This window comes from Brachyhypopomus gauderio, chromosome 6, assembly GCF_052324685.1.
Source record: "Brachyhypopomus gauderio isolate BG-103 chromosome 6, BGAUD_0.2, whole genome shotgun sequence".
Taxonomy (NCBI): domain Eukaryota; kingdom Metazoa; phylum Chordata; class Actinopteri; order Gymnotiformes; family Hypopomidae; genus Brachyhypopomus; species Brachyhypopomus gauderio.
The window spans coordinates 31,662,813-31,669,863 of record NC_135216.1 but is presented as its reverse complement, the minus strand read 5'-3'; positions in this window follow the sequence as shown (position 1 = coordinate 31,669,863).

Genomic DNA, 7,051 nt, shown 5'->3' with positions numbered 1-7,051 from the left:
TTCGTCGTCAAGGACATGTACAAGGACACAAGGACTAAATCTAATTTATTATTCCGGTTTAATTGTTTCTATGAATGATGAAACTAGATCCCTTTAAGCATTTTATAAGAAAACTGTTCAAGTGCAACTCTTTTCCACAGTACCTGTGCTCTACTCGTTATTGTAATTCTATGTCTTTTTTGGATGAGAAAATTAAGATGATTTACAAGTTTTAGCACACACTCTAATTCTGCAACTGTCTCTGTCTCTTCCCTACTATCTCCTACACTTCTTAGATCATCCTATGATTCTTCTCTTCCTTCAACCTATCTTTCATCTTTCTCTCTTCCTTCTATCTCCGAGCTCTGATCATTCTGATCTTTCTTCTCTCACGACTGCGACTGTACCAGCAGCTTTTAAGATTGCTCGGTCTGCTTATGTCCACCTCAGAAATATCACTTGCCCCTGCTCCTCTCTTTCCTCTCACACTACTGCTATTCTGGTTCACAGCCTTGTCACTTCTCATTTGGATTACTGTAATTCTCTTCTTTCTGGTCTTCCTTTTAAATCATTACACAAACTGCAAATGGTTCAAAACGCAGCTGCACGTATCATAACAAGAACTCCTTCTTTTCACCATATCTCTTCTGTTTTACATCAACTGCACTGGCTCCCGGTTAGACAACGCATCATGTACAACATTTTACTTCTCATTTTTAAGGCAATTCACAACCCTGCTCCACCATACATATCAGACCTTATTAATATCACCTCTCACTCATTATTGAGATCATCTGCCTCTATCCACCTGTCTGTTCCCACCATACGTCTCAGCACCATGGGGAGTAGGGCTTTTAGTAGCTCTGCCCCAGGGGTAGTAGGGCTTTTAGTAGCTCTGCCACTAGGCTATGGAACGCCCTGCCTCCTGACTTGAGGAATTTAAATTCCTTTTCACATTTTAAGTCGGGTCTCAAGATGCACTTGTTCAGAGCTGCCTATAACATCTGATCCCAATGATTCATTTTATCCATTTAGTTGAATACTGTTTTTCCTGTTTTTGTTGTTTCAAAAATTATAATAATAATTAATAATAAGAGTCAGAAAGGTGCCATTAAATAAAATGTATTGTTATTATTATTCTTTCCCTCTGTGTTTCCCATGTTCTGGTTTATTCCGTGGTTCATTAGATGTTTGTAGTTTGTGGTTTCCCTGTCGTGGTAGTTCGGTTTGTCCCTTCCTTAGTGTATTTCTTTCTGTTAGTCCTTAGTTTCCCATTCTCCTTGTTAGTTCAGCTGTTTTATGTTTTGTTTGCTTATTCCTTTATATTGTGGTTGCTTTTTATTGTGTGTGTGTTTTGTAATACATTAATGTTTCTGTTACCATTAGTGATTTTTGTCTGTTCGCCTCATTTAAGTTTGTTAGTCTCTCTGTCGTCTGTTTTGCCATGCCTTGTTCTTTGTGATCAGTCTCATTCCTTTTATCAATAGGAATCACTCCAGGTGTAGTTTCACCCTGGTCCAAGGTGTGAATAAAGGGGCAGACATAGCACTAACTAAAAGAGATAAATAAGGACAATCTGTAGCGGTATGCAGTAACTTCTGACCTCAGTCAGTGATTCTATGCTCTTTGCTTTATCTACTTTCCTCCAAAGACACTGAATCTCTAACTCAGCTAAGTCTCAACTTATTCTGCCATTTTGTCCCTACTAGTATCCATAAAGCTTGTTCTATTCCATGTGTCTGCCAATTCCTGTGTATGTATCCCACAGAGCTCATAGATACCATCATAGCCATCGCAACAACAAGAACCTAATTTACCCACAATGTTCACCACGAATTCCAATCACAGTGACTGGAGGACTCTGGAATTGCCAATCTGCTGTCCAGAAGGCTGACTTCATCTCAGCTCTTGCATCCCTCCACTCACTACACTTCTTGGCTCTGACCGAAACCTGGATCACTCCAGAGAACTCTGCAACTCCAGCTGCTCTGTCCTCTGCCTTCTCATTCACTCATTCCCCACGACGCGTTGGAAGGGGAGGTGGCACAGGTCTACTTCTATCTCCAGAGTGGCGTTTCACCCAACTCTCCTTTTCAGCTCTTTTAAATTCTTCCTTTGAGTTCCATGCTATCACTGTCTCCTACCCCACTATTCTTCACATCATTGTGATTTATCGCCCTCCACGTTCCCTTGAGAACTTCATTGACGAACTTGATACCCTCCTTAGTAAATTCAACATTGAAGCAAACCCGCTCATTCTCCTTGGAGACTTTAACCTTCCATCCGACAAACATCATTCATCTTGCATCCTTCCATTGCTGTCATCATTTGACCTCGCCATCAACCCATCCACTGCGACTCATAGAGCAGACAACATTCTGGACCTAGTCTTTACACGAGACACCAGAACATCGGACATCACAGTCACGCCACTCCACCTGTCAGACTATCACCTTCTGTCCTTTTCTTTCTCCCTCCCTGTCATTTCCACTCGCACTTCCTCCGTACATTCTTCTTACTTTCACACAAATTTGTGCTCCACCGATCCCTCAACCCTTGCTGCCACTATTTTTTCCTCCCTTCCTCATCAGAATTGTCCGTCTTCTCTCTCACTGGACACAATTACTGATACTTTCCTCTCTACGCTCTCTTCATCCATCAATCTTCTGTGTCCTCCCTCCCCCAGGCTTAAGAGATCTGTTCCATCCACCCCTGGCTAACTGAAGTGCTTCGCAGCCACAGGAGAGATCTAAGAACTGTGGAGATGAGGTGGAAGAGAAGTCACCTAGATTCAGACCTGCGCTCTTATCAATCTCTCCTTTCAAAGTTCTCACTGGAAGTCACATCAGCAAAATCAGCCTACTAAAGAAATTTGAATCATCTGCATCCAATCCACGCAAGCTATTCAGTATTTTTTCTTCTCTCCTTAACCCTCCCTCACCCCTCCTCCATCCTCTCTCACTCCTGAGGATTTTGTCATCTTCTTTGAAGAGAAGATTGCAGCAGTCCGTCAGTCCTTCTCCCCAGCTCCCAACATTCCTACTAGTATCTATAACCCAACACTCAACTCCTTGGCTTCTTTCTCCCCTCTCTCCTCAGACAAGATACATAAACTTCTGACTTCTAGCAATCCTACTACATGCCCACTGGATCCAATGCCTTCCACTCTTTTCTAGAATATGTCAAGAGAACTCCTTCCGTTCATCTCAGCAATCATCAACAACTCCTTAGTTTCGGGTCATGTACCTACCGTGTTCAAGATGGCAAGGGTGGTACCAATCTTGAAAAACGCAACACTTGACACCTCTGACATGAACAACTACAGACCAGTATCACTTCTTTCTTTTCTATCAAAAACTCTGGAGCGAGCAGTCTATGACCAATTATCTCTCTTCCTCACCCAGAACCAACTCCATGATCCTAATCAGTCTGGCTTCAAATGGGCACACTCAACAGAAACTGCCCTCAAAGCAGTGACCGAGAAGCTCCATGCTGCCAAGGCTAACAAGCTATCATCAGTTTTAATTCTTCTAGATCTTTCTGTAGCCTTTGACACGGTCAACCACAACATCCGCTCTCTGTTCTTTTTAGCCTCAGTGTGACTGGCTTTGCTTGGAAATGGTTCCAGTCATATCTTGAAGACCATTCCTATCAGGTAACATGGAGAGGATCTACATCCAATCCATGTAAACTTTCCACTGGAGTCCCCCAAGGTTCAGTCCTAGGCCCTCTTCTCTTCTCTTTATATACTCGTTCCCTTGGTGACATTATTTTGTCTCATGGTTTCTCTGATCATAGCTATGCTGATGACACCCAGCTAATTCTTTCCTTCCCTCATTCTGACACCCAGGTTTCTAGGCATTTCTTGGCATGCTTGGCAGATATTGCTTCATGGATGACTGCTCACCACTTGAAGCTCAAACCTAGCAAAACTGAGCTTCTGTACATTCCAGGAACCCCAAACGTTGTCCAGGCTGGGAGTAACGTTGGACAACGATTTGTCCTTCACAACACATGTTTCAAAACTGACCAGATCCTGCAGATTTCTCCTCTGCAACATACGGAGAATACAACCCTTCCTTTCACAGGAAGTGCTTGTGCAGTCTCTCTTAATCTCTAAGCTGGACTATTGCAATTCCCTACTTGCAGGTCTTCCTCTACGAGTAATCAGAACTCTACAATAGGAATGCACCGAAATGAAAATTCTTAGCCAAAACCGAAAACCGAAAATGAGGAAACCAAGGCCGAAAGCCGAAAACCGAAACACCGAAATAGCCTACATTATGCCAATTATTAGTAACATTGGATTTATGGCTAACCTCACTAAAATCAAGGCATTGCTTTTCAAAGAATAAATCGACTACAAAATTTGATTTGAAAATATTTATTTAAATTATTAATTTAAATAAATACACTAATTATATTTAACTCGCTTGCAGACCGTTTTTATCTGAGAGGATAAATATATGTATTTTATACAAGTTAAATTTAGTTATAACTGACTGGCTTGAAAGATAAATATAAATTCTCTCATAAATACGTGACGTGAGTTGCAACAACATTAAACAGCTCAGGTAAACACACTTCTGAGAAATGTCGTCTGCTCGGCGAAACATAACGGGGCTCAATGTGCTCTATTAGCCTATGAAATCCCGCATCCTCTACGACAGAGAACGGCTGATCGTCTAAGGCAACGAGTTCCATAATTTTTGGTGTAATGTCCTTTGCCTTGGCGCCATCACTGGAAAACTTTATCCAAATAAGCACGTGCAGGTGGCGATGTGTGCATGCGTCATCACAACACATTGTTTCGGCCGTGCTGTTTCAGTGATGCACAGAAAATTCAGCCACCGAAAATTTTCGGCCAAAATGGCTTAAATGTGCATTTTCGGTTTTCGGCTGAAAATTTTCGGTGGCTGAATTTTCTGTGCATCCCTACTCTACAACTAATTCAGAATGCTGCAGCACGACTGGTCTTCAATCTCCCAAAGTTCTCACATGTGACTCCTCTGCTACACTCTCTTCACTGGCTTCCAGTAGCGGCACGCATCAGATATAAAACCTTGATGCTTGCTTACAAAGCCAAAAATGGATTGGCCACTCCCTACATGATGAAAAAACCGATCCATACAGCGAACACTCATAACCTCAAGCTTGAAACTTTATGCTTAAAACACTAGAAGCGCCAAGCGCCGGTCATTTGACCACTGTGATGTCTTACTAGTAGCGCCGTGTCTTTTTGACCTACTTATACCTAGGTCATTTGACCGCAAAAAATATATCTTTGCACTGGATCCAATTTCAGAACCCTCCTTTCATGACTTTTCCCAGAATTGTCCTTATAATAAACTAGCATTATTACATTGTTAAAAGAAAGCCTGTACAGGCTAGTTTAAATCGATTTTGATCGTATCTCTGTAATATTGCCATCATCGCCTACATTTCAAGACTGTGATTCTCTTTTCTGCCAGCGGGTGTCGCAAAGATTCGTATGTCATTTAATATTTAGTATAAATAAATAAAGATCAATAGTTTTCAAAACAAAATTAATAACAAAGTTCAAACTGAGTGTGTGTAAAGAAATACAATTCGTCCATTGATTGAAAGTGAAAGTGTTTCACTTTACAAAATCTTAAAATATATAATTTATTTATCAATATTAATTAATATATTTAATATACAAGTTTACATCAACGGAGTCCTGCTTTGCCTAATAAATGCTTTAGTAGTTTGCAGGAATTCTGCGAATGGTAACCTAATATCAAGTCAATATCTCAAACGAAATATCTCTGTTGGCTAACACTTATTATGTAAATGCATACATTATGTATGCTTTTATGCATTGTTGACACACTGGCATTACAAATGAATGAATTCGAATGAAAATTACATATATAAATGCATACCTTTGCGAGCAATGTAAAACTGAGATGACAGCATGAGTGGTGCTGTTATGACCACTTTATTCACAATAGCATTCATGAGGCAATGCAAACTATAGGTCGGGCGGCTACACAGTTTGAGTGAAAACTGTTTGGTCGATCGAACAGCAACAAAGTTTGCTGGAAAACTCGGTTTGGGCATTTGAACCGCAACACAGTTTGCTTGAAATCTCGGTTTGGCTGTTTGAACTGCAACACAGTTTGCATGACTCCTCGGTTTGGATGTTTGAACGATTGCATAGTGCATTATAAAAATGGCACGCAGAATGCTATACACCCCAAAGCAAGTACTGGACATGCTGACACAGAAATGTGTCAAAGCTCGCTGTCGTTTCACTCAGTACATGGCTAATAAACCCAATAAATTTGGGATTAAGTTCTGGGTGGCCGCTGACGTTGAGACGTGAAGTGAAGAGAGGCACCCGTCTTTGGCCTATAGAGGTGTTCTACAACCTCCTAAACCTAGCCGCAATAAATGCACAAATATTGTTCAAACTAGAGATGCATGAATACCGATACTGGTATCGGGTATTTGCCCGATACCATGTCCATTTACCCGTACTCGTAATCGCAAACGAGACTCCGATACCAACATACGATACCTTGTTTCCAGTGGACGTAAACCACGTTATGCTAATGAGCAGACAACTCAACATGTCCATATTTCACGTCCTGTCCTGGGTTTTTTAAGTGAGGAAATGTCCTGGTTTTTAAATTACCTTCATTGGACCATTATAATGTAAATGTACAGGCACTACAGCACTGCGCGGCGTGTGTAATCCCTGAGCTAGGTTTGACGCGTCGCGACCGGCGCAAGGGTCCGCTCGCCGAAAATGATGTAATCGCGGTGGCTCCGCGGTGGTCTGTTAAATTTATCTTTTAAATAACTTCATAGTAAAGGGTCCATAACAAAAAAACTCACTGCTACTATTAAAAGTAAGTGTAAAACATAAAAAAATCATGCAGTGCAATACTAAAAACCAGTTCAAACTCTCTGAGTGTACACACTAGTAATATATGTGTCATGTTGAGGACCCCGGCCCCTCCCTTTTGGGCGTGTGTAAACGTTGTCCACGTGCTTTGTCTGCGTCCGTGTATATACGTGGTTAGGGTTTTGTTGTGTGATTAAT